Genomic DNA, 20,647 nt, shown 5'->3' on the forward strand with positions numbered 1-20,647 from the left:
TGCAGCCAAAACCAGGACAAAGCCAGTGGAAAAAAAGAAATGTGTGTGTGTGTGGCTGGCTCTGTATATGAATTATGACTATTCAAAGGGGATAAAAAAAAAAAAAAAAAAAAGAAAGTGGAATGATTGCCAAAAAGCCAAGTGTGTAAAGGGACAGCTGGAGTTTTATGCTGGAGTTTACAATGCATTACTGTTCAATAAAAAAAAAAGAAGTCCTTTACAACAGCAGCTCATGCATCGCATGAGACGTAAGCTACCTCTGAATACAGAGCACCTTCCTCAAAGGAAATGCCACTCCATTCTGGATTCTCTTTCAGAGGAACAGTAGGTGACCTAGCTGGAGATGTGTGGAAAAGATCTGATTCCAACATTTATAATGGTTTGGTCGTGGACCTACCCACTGCACCGACCCTTCCCATCACACTGGTCGTGTCCCAACACTCAGCCTTTTTCTCCTTTCAAGGGTGACAGGCTTTAAAACCCAGGCCAAAGCCCTCAGGTTTGGCAAGAGGAAAGAGCTGATTGGGTGCTCACAATGAGGGCGGAGAGAGAAAGAAAGAAAAGATGGGAGGAAAGCTGAATCTTTGTCCACGAGGAAAGCTGGCACTGGTTGTGTCCAAATTGTCTGAGAGCTTTGAATTTTCAGAGAAAGTTTCCTGCCTAAGCAGCTTTTCTCTGTAAAGGCCCGCCAAGCTCTGAAGCTTATAAGTTATTCTCCTTTTGTGATATTAAAAGTATTCATAACCTTATTTTATTATTCATGATACTTAATTTTCTTCCAGCTGTTTCACGAGTCCTTGAGCAGTCTGATTATAAGGCTCAGCTTTGTCTCTCACAAAAAGCACTAAATGGTAGTGAATCTCTGAACACACGGAATGGAAATCTCTGAATTAAGGAATGGAAAATCCCCAGGATGATAAATGTCATCAAAACATGATGGACAAACCAAGAAGCAAAATACAGCAGCTTCTTGAAAACAAAACCAGTCAGACAGGTGAAAATCTCTGAGGTTGGAAAAGACCCCCGAGACTGAATTTATTGTGTTTTGTTGAGTGTTTTGCTTTTGACTTTTGGAGTTTTGTATTTTTTGTTTTGTTTTGTTTTTAAAGGAAGAACACAGTAGTGTTAACTAAAAGAAAACAAGTTGAATTAAAATGGGGAATAAAAGGAAAAGAAGCAGTCAAAAGAGTAAATAAAATACATGCGGGGGGATACTGAGATGTTTTAGAGGGGCCCAGTGTAACATGACACTAAAAGTAAAGCAAATAATACAATTTTGGAAGGAAAAAAACCAATTAAATTATGGTGTAAATGAGGCAGTTTCATAGGGGAGTCCATCAGGAACAGAAATAAATTTTCTTTTAAGTAGCAGACAAACAGGGAAACCCAAAAGAATTATAAGTAAGGGAGGCAAGCTGGAAATCTCCATCAAAAACAAAGAGAAAAGTGACCAGAAAGGTCTTGAGGAAGAAGTTCCAAAGGCAAAAATATTAATAACCTTTTTTATAAACACATATATCTTCCCAATTGTCTGCATGGCCAGTGGAAGATGAAAGGATAATGGAAGTGCTTGGGGAAGATAAGAACTGGCAGAGATCTAAATTAATTGTTTGTATCTGTGCACACAGAGGAAATGCTCAGGGAGTTTCTTGCAGTGGATGAGTCACAGCAGCTTCCTTCAGTCGTGGTGCTGTCTGTCTTGAATGGTTCTAAATCCACTCTGCTTCAAGAGGTGACAGTCCTGTTCTCCTCTCCTCCCTCACTGACCCTGGCAATGCCATCCCACTGCCTCCCTTGCAGCCAGATCAAGAAACTAATCCCATCAGACACAGATTTTAAGACAAAATAAATGAATATTTCTATTTTTTTCTTTCTCTCTAGTGCATAGCTAAGTGGTCATATGGATATTATGGGTACCTGAAGTACCATAGCAAGTTTCCAAAGGCAGCTGGTAATTTAAATTTGTATAAATGTCCATCCAGGGAGAACAGAATTTCCCATCAAGGAGCAAGCAGTTCAGTGAGCCTCACTGTGGTGGGCAGGTACAAGGGAGATGTCCACCTCTGATTTTATGCCTTTCCCAAACATTTCCTGGTGGCCTCTGTCTCAGCAGCAGGCTGAACTCACTTCTGGCCCAAAGACAGGGCATTGTATTCCTTATGGCATCAGAACGAAACCAGCAGCAGCCAAAGGACACCTCTCTTTAAATTTTATGGATTCACTCCAGTCTCAGGAGAGCTGGAGATACGTAGCACTTTCTCTTTTAATACACATTTGAATGTGTCCTGCACACAAAGTAATTACGGTGTTGATTACAGCTGATTCCTCCAACATAAATTGTGAACAATAGCTTGTTTTGATAGCATTTTCAGGGAGTAAGGGAGAAAGAAACAAGTCGTTATTTATTAATCCACTGTCCTCTTCCAGTGTAAAAAGAAATGAAAAAATGTATGTCTTTTACTCTGCAAGGGTATCACGGCTCTCTCACAGGGGCCACGATTTGCAGAACCTGTCCCTTTCCCCTGCAAAATAAATCTTTTGATCACACTGAGACTAAACAAAGATTTCTGTTTAGTTTTGGAAGCACTGAGCATCAAGACACTAACACTAGGGGATAATCTATTGAAGAAGCTTTCTTTGTGTTAAAGTCCAGACTTTGTAGATGACTTTGTCAACAAACCTCATGAAAATATTGGTATGTTACCGTAGTTTTCTCATGGCAAAAGAGCATTTGCAAATGTTGATTGGTGCCCAATTGTCTTTAAAGCAAAGGAGTAAGAAGAGCACTTTGTTTTTTATCAGCAGCTCACTCACAGTTAAAAGGTTTCCCATTTCTGAATCTCTCGTGCTTGCTTACTCAATGTTACAAATCATCGCAGGGAACCAACACCCCAAGACTGAGCAGGGATTTTTTCATGACTCACAGCTACCACAACCAATGGAGACTTACTGTTAATCTAAAAAATTAAGCCTACCACACGCTTCCAGGCCTGAGGCTGCAGAAAGTATCAGCTGCAGCCACCAGGCTAAATAGTGGCACAGAAAGGGGAACACAATTGATTTCTACTACTGGATCTCTGCAAGAGACCGAGACTTACTAGAGGGAAGAAGAATGAAAGCAGATGGGAGATTTTAACTGTGCCAAGTGATTTAAAGATGCATGGATAACCCTTTTATTACATGGGATGATTGATGATGCACCAGCAACTAATGCTGGCCACACTGGTAAGAATTAATTTGGAAGCCCAATTAGAGATGAGCTGTTACTTAGTTCCAGGCTGCAGAAGAAAATCCAGCCATTTGTCCAGGGATATCTGGAGGTTTGGGATTGATACCCAAAGGAAATATGGCTATGCCTGGCTTTATTGTGTTGTATTTAGTGTGCCCGCCTCTCATTTGGTCTCACATGTTTACTTTTCTTCCTTTTAAATGTAAACTGCACCACCTGCCTCGGCTTGGGAGTCAGCATGCAAGGCTCAGAATCCAACACTGACTGCAACTTTAATACTCAACCTTTCTATGAATATTATCTGGCTGGGCTCTAACCTGCCCCTAGATGGACAAGATAGCAGTGCATTGGAGCTCTGTGCTCATGTTATTCTCAGCAGCTGTGACAAATATGTTTTATTTCCCTCTGAGCCTGCACCGACAAGCCAGGAGCTTCCAGCAGGGCCTGCGCTGGGGTCTTTCACTCTTATCTGCATCAAGACTTGGGAGCGAGGAATTTAATGCATGTAAATGTGTTGGCTTGCTGTGAATAAAGATGCTCTGGAAAATCCAAACTCAACACCTATGCAGTCACAGGGAAATGGCAGCAGTATTCCTACCATGAGGAGTACAATTTGCTGAAGGTCTTCCTTAAGACCTTCCTTAAATGTGTGCCAGTTGTGGGTGAAAATTGAGTGCAGGGCTCGTTCACTTGTTAAAAACATTGCCAAGGCTGGTTTTGGTTCACAGCCTGTGCTTGTGTCAAAGATCTAGTGCTCTGCTAGAGAGCACTGGGCTTTTCCCTCCCTTTGCTATGTCAGAGTGTTGAGCTGGGATTTCTGAACTCCCATGGTTAAATCTGTCATCCAGTGAATCTGACAGTGATGTCTTCAGAGATTACTCCAAGCGTTTTGGTCGGAGTTTTCCTTCTGCTTTGCCTCTGAAAACTCATAACTATTTGCCACAGCAAATGGATGATGCCCAAGGACACATTTTCAGGTACCAAGCCCTGGTGAACAGGTCCAGGAAAGTTCTCTCAGGTTTTTGTGAGGCATCGGCTACGCAGGGATCATCTCCTTCACCTCTTACAATGAACAGTTTGGGTTTGCACTTGTGATGCTGTTGATCTCCCTCAGGATGCAAGCAGCTCAGGCTGCCTTAGTTCATGATTCAGTCTCCAATTTGTTCCAAATGTGTGACAGCCAAGCGATGGTGATGTTTAATTTGTTATTGCGGTTGTTCTAAGGGCTGTGGCTGCAGCAGCCACCCTGCCCATACGCCTCTGCGATGTTTCACAGACCAAACCCCCCCATCATCCACAAACCATGGGATTCCTGCCATCCCCAGAGGCATGCTCAAAAATCACCCTTGGAAGTGAGCTAAGGGTTTTGGAGATGCATGTGGTCCCTGACAGTCAGCAAAACAAACACATGGAGAGGCAGAGGATGGCAGCAAGGGGGGTAAATCCTCCAGTTTGGGAAAACCATGATTGCTGCTGCTCCACATATGTCAGCCAAGCAGCTTTGCATCCAGGAATTCGGGTTTCCCACTTCAACCTCTCATCCTGAACCGTGCTCTGGGTTAATGCCACCGGTGGCAGGCAGGCACAGGTATTTTTGTGTTGTTCTAAGGTCAGCTCTTCACACCACATGGGGTAGTATTAAGGAAAATGGAAGTTTAGGAGGGCAAACGACAAGACAGATGAATATTTTGCTGTGCCAGGTCTCCATTGGTGTCCTAAATGCAAGTCTTTCCCCACATCCCCTTCATCTCCCTGAGCTCTTGGGTGGATGAAACAGAGCCAGAACTGCTTCAGCAATCAATTGAGACCAAGGTTCTCATGAAAGCTCACTCTTGCTTTCTGTCAGGCTGTTTAATGGCAGACTGATAAACTGGGATTTGCTTCCTTTTTTATATATTTTTTTAAAATTTTTTTTAATTATATTTTTTTTCTTATGTAACTTTTCCTTTTCTGGAGAGTCTGCCCAACGAGAGCTTGGAGTTAACTCAGTAGAGCATTTAGTTTCAGGGGAGTTAATGCACTTTATGGCCAGGATGAAGACATTTGAACTCATAAATAGTGACAGTGCACTATAAATTCCAAAAACCCTAAAGATGTTCAGGGACTGTGAAAAGAGGTACATTTCTGGATGTCTCCAGGTGGATGCACCTAATAGCAGTAGAGGTTCACTGTGAGGTGCCTTCTCCTTCCACAAAGTTTGTTTTTAGAGCAGTACAATGAGTACAACTGAAAAAACTTGGGTGACTTCCTGTAATACAAGTGCCCTTATCAGAAATCTTGTAAACTGTCTCTGTTTACCAAAAACTTCTCCTGGCATGAAACAAGTGTGTATTTTGCTTCCACAGAACCAGAACTGGAAAACACTCTCCTGTCCAAGATGCTTTTGCTCTTCAGAGTATTTTCCTGCAAACTAAATGCCCCTTCCCTGTTTTAAGGACACCAGTGAGGGGTGAGAAGCTGGAAGAAAAGTGGGAATCATCTAAGTTTCCTCATTTGGAAACCAGTGTTTAAACACTGGCAAATATTTAAACCAACATTTAGTGGCTGAAATATTTACCTACCATTGCCTATGAATTTGTAGCGTCCTGGCTACTCCTGGCATTGCCTGGGTTGAGGTTTCTCTTTTCCACTGTTCTTTTTGCTGCAAATCTCAGAGGTTTCTTCTCATCCCCACTTTCTTCGTCTCCTCTGGGTCCTCGTTACCCTTTCCCTGGGTCTGGGCCATATTCAGCCCTGGACAGTAACAGTTTCTTAACCCCTTTCTGCCCAAATAGTTGAAAGTAATTTCATTTACCACTTTAGCATTTGAGAATGCTGAGCCTGATGTGAGATGATCAGGACACATACGAAAACTCTTTATCTCCTTTCATTTAATTGCTCTTGTGAATATTTCATATCTGCATTAGGGGGACAGAATCTGTTGGATCTATGGATAACTTTCTAATTGGGACTTGTAGAAATGCACTAAACCTAATTTTTCTGTTAACAGAGACCTAAGCCTCTACAATGGCACTAGCCACATTTGCAGTCCACCTTCACTTTCACACTGGATTTCAAACTCAAATGAGTAAGTTTTCTCTAACCTTATTGCAATATCATTTTTCAGTTCAGACAGGAGGCACCAAGCACTGCTGTCGCTGTCTTTGGAGGAAGTTCAGGCCATTGCATTTGTCACACAGCTCACATGAATTCGCTGCCACACACAAACCCAGCAGAGCAGATGATGAAAAGCATTCACAGTTGCTGAAGAAGCCTGTTACGTACCAGGACCAGCGTGAACCTGAAAGTGGATATGGAGATTTATTTATTTTTCTTTCTTTTCTTGGATGGCAGGGGGGAAGATATTTCTTCTCTTTTTTTTTTTTTTTCTTCTTTTTTTTTGAAGCTGTAAACAAAACAAGATATTCCTGTTCACCTTAGCAAATGGGCGGATGTTTCCCTCGTTGTAAAAATAAGCAGCAGTCAGTGGCTGAATGTGTGGCCGTAATAAGATATATCTACATAACACATGTGTTTTCAGACAAAAGAAGGGAGAACAAAGGCCTGGTACAAATCACAAGTTCTCAGAACATCCTTCTGCTTTCTGCCACCAGCACCTCACGCTTGCACGGTGCTCCCCTTGCCAGAGGACCACCATTTCTCCACTGTGACATGCCAAAATCTAAACAATGACTATGCTCTCGTGTGCTGTGCCTGATTTCTGTCATGGAAAAAACTTTGTCATTGTTTCCTTGCCTCTTCCCTTCTGGCACCTCTTTTGGGGCAGATTGTGGGCAATCTGAGTGTGTGTTCCCTGATGCTGCTGCTGCCGTGGGACAGAAACCCTCTGTGTCAAGTCTCACATCAGATCAGAATCCAAGGGCTGCTCTGCCAGCCCTGCTAGGGAAGCACATGGGCACAGAGGAGAGATGAACTGTTTTTTCCTGTGGTTTTTCTTCATGCAAGGAGAGTTTCATTGCATGCATACAGCAGGTAAAGTCGTCCTTTAATGGTTTTCATGGTGTTGACCTCAACAACCTTCATTTGTCCCAAAGGTAAGTATCAAATGCAAAATAAATTTATTGAGGTCTCTATAATTGTTGGAGAATGTCAGGCTTTTAAGGGAGTGTTTCAACCTATGTGTCTTAAAACGGAACATATTATCCATCTTTCCCTCTGGTTACTTCTGCCTATTGAGTCTAGGTAAGTCTAAGTCGTTTACACTAGAAACTGAACTTGTCAGTAGCAAAAATTTGGGCTAGAAAAATCTCAGTCCAAGTCCCTGGTAATTGTGTTGCTTGGATCTTTATCAAACTGGAGGATTTTGGTGTCCAGGACATAAAAATTAAGTCTGAAATAAGATATTTGGGCCAACATGTGGTGCAAATGCAAGACAGCTTGCATTAAGATTATTATTCTATAACCAGGTACAAAAGAAACTGGATTTAGGTCATTCCAAGCATCATTTATAACACCCAGGTGAAATTCCAGTAGAAATTCCAAATTTTTTTTTTTTTTTTTCATCTGTGAAGGTCGGTATTGCTGAAGAAACCTGGAAGAAAGCAAACTTAGCACCACTTTCTGTAAGCAGGCAAAAATGACTTATTATTTTATATCCAGGATAGAGTTGTCCCACATTCTTCTGGTAAAATCTGACAATTGCACCTCCACATCTGAAATTTACTGAAACACTGCCTTAACACTTGCAGGATCAACAGCTCCAGTCCCAGCTGTGTGCTGTGCCCAGGGAGAGATGCAGACTCCTCCTGGTTTCCACGGACAGGTTCCAGAGCACCTCGTGGAGTCTCTCCTTGGACAGCTGAGGTGTTCATCCCACCACACCAGCTGGCTGGGACCAGCAGTGCTTCCAGACCGGTCTTGCTGCCCAGCTGGAAAGCCAAAAACTCATCTCAGCCCAGTATACAATGCAATTTTTTTTGGCTTTGTCCATCCTTTAATTGCACTGTTTTATCTAAAAGCAGTGTCATTAATTTCTGAGACTTCCTCGGGTTCTTTGGACCATCCACAAAGGAGCAAAAACTTTTTGAGTCCCAGGATGCATATTTTTATGCTGTCCTTGCTGTAGGCAAAACTCTTTTCTATAAGAAATAATATTATATGACATTTAATCAGCCTGGATGCCTAATTACATTTATTGATCCAATTAATACGTTATTGTCTTTAGAATATTGACTTCATCCAAGGTCACATTTAGAGAGTTTTCTGGTAGCTGTTTCTTATTCCTTTATTACAGTGTGTGACAACTTTCTATATTTCATAATTTTCAGTGTTCCTGAGGTAATTCTTGTTCAGAAGATTCTATCAGCACATTTTATTTACCAGAGAAACAGATTATAAAGGAGGCTGAGCAGCTAATTTATTGCTTGGGGGAAAGTCTTGACATGAGAAACTGTGTCTGAGAAAAGGGAGGGGGGTTATTAATCTCCCAGGTGTGCTTTGTGCAAGGAAAGCTTCAACAAAAAACACTCCTCAGAGGGTTTCTGTCTCCAGCAGTGATAAACTGTATTTTCTAAATGAGAAGCTTTATGTTTAGTACCATGTGGAGAAAGAACCTTCTTTTGGCAATGGTGTTCATGTCTAGAAAATTAATATTCCTGGTGGGTGTGGTCAGAAAGGTATCTGTAGTAGTAGCAGCTATCAAAATATTCTCACTAGTACTTTCCAATTGTTGGTTTGCCTTCTGGTACTTTTCTTAAAGAGGTTTTCTGAGACCGAAGTGAGGGAAAAAAATGCAATTTTCTTCTTGTTGCGCTCCAAATTACAACTTGCACAAATGTGGAAGAGTCACAGGCTTCCAGTTACCTCTTGTAACTGTGAAATTCTAGTGCCAGAGACAGCTTGGTGATGCAGAAAATATCTCAACTCCTCGGGAAAAGAGGCAAAGGGAAATAAAACCCCACCAACCACTTGCAAAAAGATGTTTCGTTGCTGAGAAAAGCAGGAGGGGAAAATGCTCTTCATCTTATCAATCTGACACCTTATTCTAACAATTTGTATATAAATAATATTATTCCTTTCCGTATGTAAATCAATAACATGATAATAGATGTAATTTTTTCTTTGTCAAGCATGACTTCCTGTATAGAACTGTATAAAAATGCAAAGTCTCCCTTTGCATTTCTGCAGGTTTTGGGGAATTTTCTGAGGAAGAGAGAGAAGAGAAGAGGTAGAGAGGAGACTCGAGAAGAGGAAGAGAAGAGGAGAGGAGACTCGAGGAGAGGAGACTCGAGGAGAAGAGAAGAGAAGAGAAGAGAAGAGAAAAGAGAAGAGAAGAGAAGAGAAGAGAAGAGAAGAGAAGAGAAGAGAAGAGAAGAGAAGAGAAGAGAAGAGAAGAGAAGAGAAGAGAAGAGAAGAGAAGAGAAGAGAAGAGAAGAGAAGAGAAGAGAAGAGAAGAGAAGAGAAGAGAAGAGAAGAGAAGAGAAGAGAAGAGAAGAGAAGAGAAGAGAAGAGAAGAGAAGAGAAGAGAAGAGAAGAGAAGAGAAGAGAAGAGAAGAGAAGCTGTAAGCAACAGACCCCTCACCAAATCCCCAGAGTTCGGGGAAAAGACTTTGCTTTTCTTTTTCAGATAATACTGAGGTCTTCAACAATACATTGTTAGGACTTTAGGTTGTTGAATATCCAAACTTAGGATTGTGGGTATGTTTTGGGTTCTATGGAGTTTGTCATGGTGTGATACTGTCACCTTCTTTTTCCACAGTTTCAGGTATTTGCAGTGTTGCCACCCTTGAAAATACATTTCTGATGCTGTCTGTGGGTCCTGAGCCAGCTGCTCTTCTTGATGGATTGAGAGATGGGAAATCCCCCATTCCTTACTGCTTCAAAGCAAAAATATGATAAAATATCATCATCAAAATAACATTAAAAAAAAAAATCTTTCTGCATGTTTTGCGAGATTTCTAGGCTTTAATAATGGAAAATAATTTGTTTTGATCAGTGGTGGATAACTGAGGCCTGTGACTTTTACAATATATTGGACATTTCCCAGAGCCTATGTTTGGATCATCAAATGAGCAACGTATTTTGAATTAATTGAATTAATTGTCCCTTTGCCCCCATGATCACAGGAAGGACCCCATCCCAGGAAATGCCATTTTGAGGCAAACATTGTGGTGTGCCAAAAGACCTGGAGAAATACACAGTGGATGTGAGGCCAGTGTTTTGTGCAGAGAGCAGGAGAGGGGAAAGACTTTGATGGGTCAAAATGTGCAAAAGACTGGTAAGCAGCATAAAATTGTTATGAAAATGTTACGTTACTGAGATATGTAGCTGTGTTTCTGAGGACTTTGTTGAGCAGGCTGGTTTTTTATGTGCTTTTTTACCCAGCTTTCTGCGTGCAAGCCCCTCAAGGCAGGATTCTGTCAGTACCTGGCCAGCTTTTTGTGGCTGGGAAGCCACTGTGGCAGAAGTTTCCCTGAACATGAAGGCAGGGACTGGGGCAGAATTAGGGAAACAGAATTTTGTGGCCTCACCTTACATTTCATCAGAAGTGATAGCTGATCATTCCCCAGCCTGAGCCCACCATAATGACCGCAACCCTCAAAAAAATAAAAATTAGGTCTGATCAGGTTTTTTGCCTTTGAAGCAGTGAGATACCAAAAGATATAATTTCCCTTGTTTTGTGTTGCCAGGGGAATAAGTATTGCCACACCAGGTAGAAGGTATTAAATATTTCCTGTTCTTCCTGCTACTTCTGTGACTACATCCAAATGCCCAGGAAAATTTATCAAGCTGGAGGCATTTTGCTGTCAGTTTCACATCCTAAAAAACGAGTTGAGGGCAGACTAAATCCAGCTGTTTTCTGGGTACTTTGCTATGTAGTCTGATGGTGGTAGAACGGTTGCAGATGCGCAGCGTAATTATATCTGTATGATCCTAATTATTTTACCAGCTGCCATTACTTTAGATTTTTTTCCAAGAATGAGTAGTTTGTGAGCAAGCTGTGGAATGAGCTATTTTGCCTTTGTGAGATAGTGAATTTATAACCAGAGTGGGGACTGCTTTGGATTCTTATCAAATCTTTCAAGATTTATGGCATATTATTTCCTCTGTAAATGGATTTCTAACATACAATTTGTTTATGTTGTAATCCCACCAGTTTTTGGTTTTTTTTGAAAGGAACCTTTAAAATGAAAAACTGCCTTTGAAGTAGAAACTGAAAGCAGTCAGATCAGCAGTTTAAGGGGGCAGAACTGATGAAAGTTTCTGTGAATTATTATTTGAGGAGTGCCATGCTTGTATTTGTGGTCTGTTGGTGTCTGTGCTGGTGGGGTCACCTAATGGAACTCAGATGGGAGGAAGGACTTTATCCCCATCAAAGAAAGGACATTATCTCCAGACCCACACAGAGAAGTTCCACTACACTGAGGGGGAAAAAAGCAGCCACAGATATTCCTGGGAGATGAGCCTCAACCAGTGAAAATTGTCGGTTAATAAGTGTAAAATCGAGGTTTTGGGTAACTTGGTGCTCACTCTGTGTGCCATGATCCTCTGTCATCACTCACTACCACTGCTCACACTGCTGGACCCTCATTCAGGGTGGGGAGGGGAGGCAGGTGGATTGTAATGTCAGAGAATTTGTGTGGGGACAAATGTTTTTGGGGTGCAGGTCAGTGTTGTCCAGTGAGCTCAGCTGAGTTAAGGCGCTTCCCTAAAATGTATCCTGTTTCAGGAAAGCCTGGAGTCTGGTGTTTAAACCCACCCCTATTCACAGGAGTGGCTATGTTTAGGCACTTGGTTTTAAAATTAAAGAAAAAGAGCTCACCTGAGAGCCTTGTAATCTTTATAGGACTGTAACTGTGAAAAAAAAAAACCCAAAACAAACAAACAAAAAAACATTACTGGAGTTCACCAGACACAAACATCCAAGGAACATCTGTCAAAACCCACATAATCATAAAATAGGAAAAACCCATGAAATTCAAAGCAAGTGGATAAGGATGAATGCAAACACCGTGGACCAAGTTTTTTAGTTTGGGTTTTTACTTTTTTTCCTTTCCTCTGGTGTAAGAATATCTCTTTTTTGGTCTATATGATTGTGATGCAATGGTAAGAAACGTTAGCAGAACTCATGCAGAATGGAACATTCAAAGGCTAGGAAGATGGAAAAATGAAGATAAAACTCATGTGATGAAGAATAAATCCTGGTGAAATACTGGTAGCCTAATTCCTGTATATTCAGTTTGAGAGGAACAGAGAGGACAATGTTTTCTGCCTTATCTTCCTCACCTCGCAGGCACTGATCCCAGGGGAAAAACCTGAGCTTCCAGTTAAAGCTTCTTCCATTTTCTGGGAGATACCATTATTATGTCAATCACTCAATGCTTTAGGATGTTTGTTGTTTGTAAAATTAATATTTTTAACAGGGTTTAGCCTTCTGCTGGGAAAAAAAAAGAGTATCACTGGAAAAATATAGAAGAATATAGAAAAATGTCCAAAGGCTATCAAAAAAGCTGCAAGAATTTTGAAATGTAGCACAGTGGAATCACATTTTTCAAGGAACTGGCAAAAGGAGTGGTCTGGCAGCACCGCTTCAGGTGGGAACCTAATGCTAGCAAAAAAATTCCAACTAGAAGAAACTACTATCACAACAAGAAGAAATAAGAATTTTGTGCTGGAAAATAATATTTTAGAGAGATGGAGAGAGAAACCAACAAGGTCAGTTAATATTTACTGTTTTGTGGGAGTTTGCAGTCATTTCCCTTCAAAATATTATGAGAGAATGGTCTGAAGAGGGGAGCAGTGCTGTTTGGCAATCACAGGCAGCTCTTTCTTCAGTTTTCTGAGAAAAAACAAACTGCATCAACCATTTTCAAGCAGGGAGCTGTCAGAAGTTCTTTCTTTGTGGCTCAAACCCACTTGGTTGTACTGCAAGTACATTTTGCTTTCAAATGGTCAGCAACAGCACTGATGGCTTCAGCAGCAAAACGTTGTCAAAACCACAAATCCCAGAAAACAGGGACAGCGAGTGTGCTGCGTGCCCTGCTTCCCTGGACAGGGAATGTGATGAAAACACACCTGGGGGTGCACAGGATCCACCACCAGCAAAGAGCTGTGCTCAGGACGGTACTTCACAATCCTTATCTCCTCACAGCTCATTGCTGCTCCCAAAAATGCAGTTTACTGAGGAGGTCCCAAAGCTTGGGGAATAAAGCCTGGATTGTTTCTGTCTGCTCCAGCAGCCACTGCTCCTCGTTTTCATTTCCCCTCTGCTCTATCCCATTGCTCCTGTTGTTTCAGCTGCTGCTCCCTTCCCCTTTCATCTTACTGCTCCCTGCCAGGGAGAGGGTCCAGGTTCACGTTCCCCCAGGGATGGGGGCAGCTTTCCCCTGCTTTCCTGGCACTGCTGAAGGGAAAAGGCCATTGCTCTGTTTCATCTCCTGTGATTCCTCTTCCTTTCCCACCTTTCTCCTCCTGGGAGCATCTCCTGGCTTCGGGGATCTCCCCCTGTGTCCTGCTGAGGAGCCCCTGTCCAGGGAGGCTGACCTGGAGGCTCTCACCTGCCTGGGGCTAGAGCCAGGTGTGTCCAGAGGGAGAAGAAAAGCAGGAATGAGGGTGATGGATAATAAGGATGCTGTTGCAGGGGAACTCACCCGCAGCTGGACACATTTTTCACCCCAGCTCAAACCTGTGCCTCTTCATCCCTGGCCAAGCAGTCCCCCACCACCCCTTTGACCAAATTTATAGGACTTTAACCATGAAAAACACCTCACATTAAAAAAATAGCAACCCAAAACCCAAAAAAACGAGAACAAAAACCCCAAAGAAACAAAAAAACCCATGAAACCCCCCCCAATATTGTCAGGTTGCTGCCAGCAATGCGCTTTGCTGTGGCTCAGAGGAACTCATGGGACAGCAGAAGGTGGAAAGAGTTCTCTTTTCTTCTTGGAAGGACCAGATGTAAACTCCCCAGAGCAGTGCCAAGGAATGCCAATCAGAGAGGAAAAATTAAGGCATGTATTGGTACATTACATTGGTTATTGCTCACTATTTACAAGTGACGGAATGCATTGTCTCTGATTTTCCTGATTCATTTTATTATTATCAGCTTGATGAAACTGACAAAACTATCTGTTTTATTGTGGTACTTGGACAAAACTTTGCTTCACTCCATTACTGTCACTTTTTCTCTTTTCTTTAAAAACTACCAATGTGCTTATTAGCACATTTTCATTATATTATCAAACAGGCAAGCATAGAAATATCAGCTAATCAATTCAGAGGTTTGTTTTTGGTTTTTTTGTCAATAAAACTGAGGGCTATAAGTTCTGAAGGAAGTTTTCAGTGTAAATCAAAGGTGCACAGAGCCTGTGCTCTCTACTGTCATAGATGATCTCTCTGATTAGGAAAGATGGAGACTTATTTCATAGCAGAAAAACTGTGTAGAAACTTGTAAAAAAAATAAGACACAAATAAATGGCAAGGTGTGCAGTGTTTTTTTCCACAAGGACTCAGGCAAACATGAGTAAATCCAAGTTTTTCATATATTTGCTACATGGATAAAAATATAAAACAGTGCTAAAAAACATAGTGAGTGCATTAGTGGAAACTGTGACACTGAAAAACAAAGTTAAAATCAAACCCATAAACTCCCATTTTGCTCAGGGTAGCTAACAAATACAGACACAACTGTGGGTCTTGCTTGGTGTTGTTTAAACATAAATGGAAAAAGAACACTTTCTGGTTTAGGCTTTTTGGCAGAAGTATGAGAGATGTCTGTGTGGGAAACCAAATAAAGAAATTGACCAAATTGAAGGTAAGAAGAAATAAATATTAGCAGAAAAATAAAGTGAAAGGCCAAGTAAAAGCTGGCCGTGAATGCAAAACAGCACCTTGAATGAAGTTCCAGTTCTCATCTGTGATTTATTGATACAGTCTCTGGGCACTTGTGGTTTATTTAAACAGGAAAAGTAGTTGCTATGTACAACTGCCATTGCTACTCAGCAACCTGTGGCATTTCTGGGCACTGTGATGACTTCTGGAAGCAGATTTACCACTCTGCAATTAGTGGCTTCTGGTTGTGGTAATATCCACTGTTGACAATTCCTGCCTCTTCCCGATACACTTCATTGCTGTAAATCAAATTGCGCTGTTTGCTGAAGTCCTGGAGGGATGATTGGTGGCAGGAGGGCGAAAGGTTTCTTTGCTGATCTCTCTTGGGGATCAGATGTGCAGGGCTTGAAAGGCTAAGTAACCTGACCTGCAATTTTAGGGGACATTGTGGAAGAACTTGTGCACTCTTAAAATCAACAGCTATTATTCAGCCAAGATAATGAACCATGGGAATTAATTCAGTGGCTGTCAGCTGGGAAGACTAAGAACAGAACAGCAGATATTTACAACCCATCCTACAAAGAATTAGGGGATGCTTGTGTGTCTTTGAGAGTGTAGCACTGAGACTCGGGGTCCCAGCTTTGTGTGTACCTTTGTGAGGGCTTGCCAACCCTACAACATTAAGGAATTTAACATTAAGATAGATTGAAGATGTTCAATGAGTGTTTGGACGTCTGTGTAACCTTAAACTCCTCCAGAGAAAGGAAAACTCAGTGAATTGAGGCCCTTTGAATGCAGCATCCGTAAGGAGCAGGGGAACGAGAACACTTAGGCGTCAGTCAAAGAAAGACGTGAATTGCTTCAAAGGCATCCTCATTGCCAGCCCCTGGGTAATAATCATTTCAGTGTCCTCCTCTGAATGTGACTTAGGTATGTGCGTGCCCTTTCTAAAATCATTAAACCATGGATTATTGTTGTTGACTTCAATCAAGAAATTGTTTACTGCCCTTTCCTCAGCAGGGTGAAGGGTGCCCTGTGGTGATTTCTCATGATGCTGTTCCTGGGGCACAGCAGCTCCCAGCTTTGTGCTCGTGCACTGCCTCTGCAGAGACAGCTCCCCACACAACCAGTGACCACTGGTGGCCCTCAGGGAGCCCCAGAGGAGCCCTGGGAGCCCAAAGGTGCCGGGCTGAGCCCCAGCGTGGGCAGCAGGGCAGGGGGGATTGTGCCCCTCTGCCCCTCAGCTGAGACCCCACCTGCAGAGCTGCCCCAGCCCGGGCCCGGCACAGGGAGCAGCTGGAGCTGCTGGAGCCGGCCCAGAGGAGGCTCCAGGATGAGCAGAGGGACGGAGCAGCTCTGCTGCCAGGAAAGGCTGCCACAGCTGCCATTGCTCAGCCCGGACAGGAGAAGCTTTGGCCTCAGCTCCCTGTGGCCTCGCAGGGCCCGAAGGAGCCGCAGGAAAGGTGCAGAGAGACAATTGCCAAGGGCTGCGGGGCCAGGAGCCAGGGAATGGCTGCCAGTGGCAGAGGGCAGGGCTGGATGGGATCTTGGGCAGCAATTGTTCCCTGGCAGGGTGGGCAGGCCCTGGCACAGGGTGCCCAGAGCAGCTGGGGCTGCCCCTGGATCCCTGGCAGTGCCCAAGGCCAGGCTGGACATTGGGGCTGGCAGCTCCTGGGACACTGGGAAGTGACCCTGCTGTGGCACTGGATGGGCTTTGGGGTCCCTTCCAAAAAAAGAATTCCATGATTTGTGAATTATCTACCCAGCCTTGCCCTGTGCCACCAAAATACTGCAGACCTGAGGAATGCTAAAGGTGTTAATTGTGGATTTGCTCTGTGCTGTTGTGCTGCCTTTATGACAAAGGACAATGTAAATAATTGAGGTTTCAGTAAAGGATCACAGCTTTTAATTTTTTTTTTAATGAAATGTAAATAAAATTAAATTAACAGACTTAAATGAAACTCTTCTTTAGCTAAAAATATGTTATCAATCAGAATGATTCAGGTGACTAATTATGTCTTTCTGATTCTGTTTTAGATGTCTGTGAGTGTCAAGAGACATTTGTTTGAGGCTGTCAAACATGTAAGAGGTCCCATGAGGCACTTACCCTCTTCAGATCATCTTTTGGAGGAAAGCTGGAATATTTGTGGATGTACCTTGAACACCTGAAAATGTTAGAGGCCTATTCCCATTCATTCCTTAGTAATGAATTGTGAGAAGATATTAATGTCCATTGATTCATAAATATGTTCCTTTTATTAAAAAGATTTGTAAGGTGAAATAGCTATCTCTACAATAATTACAAGTTAGAGTGGTAGGCACGTGATGATGTGAAAAACCCTGAGAAGTTACAGGTTGCAGCTAAAAGACATTCAGTGCATTAAAAAAAAGACATTTTCAATTGGATAAAAACAGTCAGTGCATAAGTACAGTAAGAAATACCCAGCTTTTCCTTTGGATGCAACCACGTGGAGATTGTGATCATGACCTTTCATTTCTTCATTGAGGAGCTCAAAAGCAAATTCATGGTGTTTTGTCTCCAGACCTTCCTGAGCCTTGGCCTTTCCCAAGATATTATGTCTAGGAAACATTTCAAAGAAATTATTTAGAATTTCTGTCGTTCCTTTCAAGTTCTGGGGTTTTTTTTAGAACTTTGATTGTTCCTTTTTCTCTCCCTTCTTGTTCTGCACAAAATTCCGATGGAGATCATCCAGTAGAGCAGCAGGACTATTTCACTTGTTTTTCAGAATGCAAGCCATTTTCAGATGTCTCATGATAGTGTTATCTCTTTTTTGTTACAAAATGTTAAACTTGTGAGCCACCATCCAACCCCAGACTCTTTTATCTCCAACCACAAACCCCATCCCTCTGCTTGTGAAGCTTGTTCTGTCCTGCCAAAGAGAAGTATATTTCTCATCCTTATTTTTTTTTTCCTTTCAAAATGAAAATATAACTTTCAGTTTGCTCTTTTTAACCAGCATCTATTTGAGGATTATTTTGTGCGGATTTAATATGCATACTTCATCCCTTCATTAATTTTATTTGGGAAAATACTTGCAACCAATTGAAAATAATTACAATCAAATTATTAAAATGTCAAAAAACAAGTGTAGAACCTTACTTGAGATATTATTTCAGTTTAAGAGGAGACACAAATAAATACTCAATAGGAACCATAACTCTGCAAGTTTATGAGAAATTAATAGTATTTTCTTCAAGAGTTTGTTTGGAACACTACATTAAGTGGCATTAAATTCTATAATAAGCAATTGTATTTTCTAAGAGTAACAAACTTCATGGCAAAGGCTGGTTTATTTGATTTTTCTTGGTTTCCTCTAGAGAAATCTGTTGCCTGTTAATCAGTGTGGTTGGCTTTTTGTTTTTTTCTGGCATCTGGGTGGTACCAGTGAGAATGAATATTTAATCTGGTATCTCTCTTTTCCTGTCCCACTCTTCCATTTCCATTAGGTCTGTTTTCCCTTTCAGTTCTTCTGGCTCTTCACACACAGACTGTGGAATTTCTGAGAAATAATTATTCAGAAGGTTCCTAATCCAATTCTCTCAGCTCCCTCCAGGAGCACTCATCAGACCCAAACTGCTTGAAGCAACTAAATTATCTCTATGCTCTGTTACCTTAAGGTGATGTCTTTCCTCCTCATCCCGTGTGTTCATCAGCCTGTATGATGTTAATTAGTCCCAGTTTAGGTGTTTAAAGTACATCCAAGTGACAGCTCTTCAGCATCACCAACAAATCAGCCTTGGGTTGGAGTGCAAATACTGCAGCACAAATAATTGTGTTTGAATGAGAAACACTTAATTCCTCTGTAGAGCTTCATTCTTGGAAGAAGATGATAAAAGCAGATTAAAAGATGTTCACAATAGGTTAGTTAAACACTGCTTTGGTCAATGTAGTGATGACTAAAAAAGGAACTGGAAAGGAGAAAATTTAACCCAAAGATTTTGGCTTCTGTTGCCAGACCAACTATTGGAATGACAACACTGACAGTAAACATAAAAAAAAGATCATACTGACAGACAAGCCAAGATGTGCAGTCTCATTTTGACATGAAAAGCAGTTTTTACCTGCAAATCAAGAAACTGATGAAGTAAATTAACAGTGGCAGATCCCTCACGACTGCTGGTATGGGGCTGCAGAAATTGGAGGTGTGGAACAGGACCCTGCTGAATTGTCTTTTGCATGATTCTCAGGACACAGAGAGATGGCATTTTAGGAGGAGATGAATTTGAACAGCTCCAAAAACTGCAAAATGAGCAAAGATCAGTGCAAAGACAGCACCATATCTCACCGGCAGTAAATGACATAATTCCTACACTGAATGGTTCCATTGTGTTCCTGAAGCTTGATCTCATCAAAGGATATCACCAGCTGCAACAAGCTCCTGCTCTCTATCTGCCAAATGTTTCAGCACCTACTGGTCTGAGATGGTATGAAAAGCTAACATCTGGAGTTTATTCAGCCACAGAATTCATTTAAGATATGCTGTCAGTATTTCAGCACACCTCCAGTAACTTCAATGGCTCTGCTGAATTCACAGAACATGACATAATCCATAAGTCATGCCTCACTGTCCTGTACAAAGAATTCCCCTCAGAGTAAATAGAAAAGCTTCTTGAACAAAGCCATCCTTTAATTTTTTGGTCATATTTCTTCACACAAGTGTTTGTTTTTAACCTGAAGAAGGAAACAGCATCTGACACAGTAGTGGCTCCCAGAGGGACAAGGACAGATTTTTCTCATGGCACATCTGCAGACACCAAGATATTTCATCATAAATGCCTCTTTTAAGGCAGCTTTAGATTCATCCTCCCCTGGATCTGTAAGGCTGAGAAACACCTCTAAGATCACTGAACCCAACCATTAAACCAGCCCTGCCTGTTTGCCACTAAACCCTGTCCCCATGTGCCACATCCAATCCTTTTAACACTTCCAGTGACTGTGGTTCCACCACTTCCCTGGGCAGTTCCAAGGCCTGAGCTCCCTTTCCATGGGGAAATTCCTGCTGCTGTCCCCCCTGAGCCTCCCCTGGCCCAGCCTGAGGCCGTTCCCTCTCCTCCTGTCCCTGTTCCTGGCAGCAGATCCCAAATCCCCCTGGCTGTCCCCTCCTGGCAGGGACTTGTGCAGAGCCAGAAATTCCCCCTGAGCCTCCTTTTCTCCAGGCTGAGCCCCTTTCCCAGCTCCCTCAGGAATTCTCCAGCCCCTTCCCAGCTCCCTCAGGAATTCTCCAGCCCCTTCCCAGCTCCCTCAGGAATTCTCCAGCCCCTTCCCAGCTCCATTCCCTTCGCTGGACACACTCAAGCCCCTCAATTCCACCCTTGAAATATGGGTGCTTCTGAGGGCAAAAACACTAAAATTCTGTAAAGCAACATTGCTATTAAAGATTTACCTGCTTTTCACAAGAGGTGTACCCAAACAAGCTTTAATTAAATTGTTTACTGCTTGGGGAGTGGCTATACAAGCACAGACTGTCAACCAAGAGATTTGCCAAGTGTCTCAGGAATATTTCATAGCCTGTGTTAACTGAGATCCATCCTAATAAATTTAAAACAGAGGTTATGCTGTTATGTTATTAGCTACAGTCGAAGTAAAGGTGAAGTAATACAAACTTTGGTCTCTTCATTGTGGGCAGA

The 20,647-nt window shown here is 42.2% G+C and overlaps 1 long non-coding RNA gene across 1 annotated transcript; it reads left to right on the top strand.

The window, feature by feature from the left end:
• Positions 1–16,093: 16,093 nt before the first annotated feature.
• On the top strand, positions 16,094–20,416 carry LOC147647967 (uncharacterized). Its single transcript, XR_015280525.1, has 2 exons — positions 16,094–16,461; positions 17,036–20,416. It is a non-coding gene; the product is annotated as an uncharacterized LOC147647967 (long non-coding RNA).
• The last annotated feature ends 231 nt before the right edge of the window (positions 20,417–20,647 follow it).

Source organism: Cyanistes caeruleus, chromosome Z (assembly GCF_971803275.1).
Source record: "Cyanistes caeruleus chromosome Z, bCyaCae1.hap1.1, whole genome shotgun sequence".
NCBI lineage: Eukaryota > Metazoa > Chordata > Aves > Passeriformes > Paridae > Cyanistes > Cyanistes caeruleus.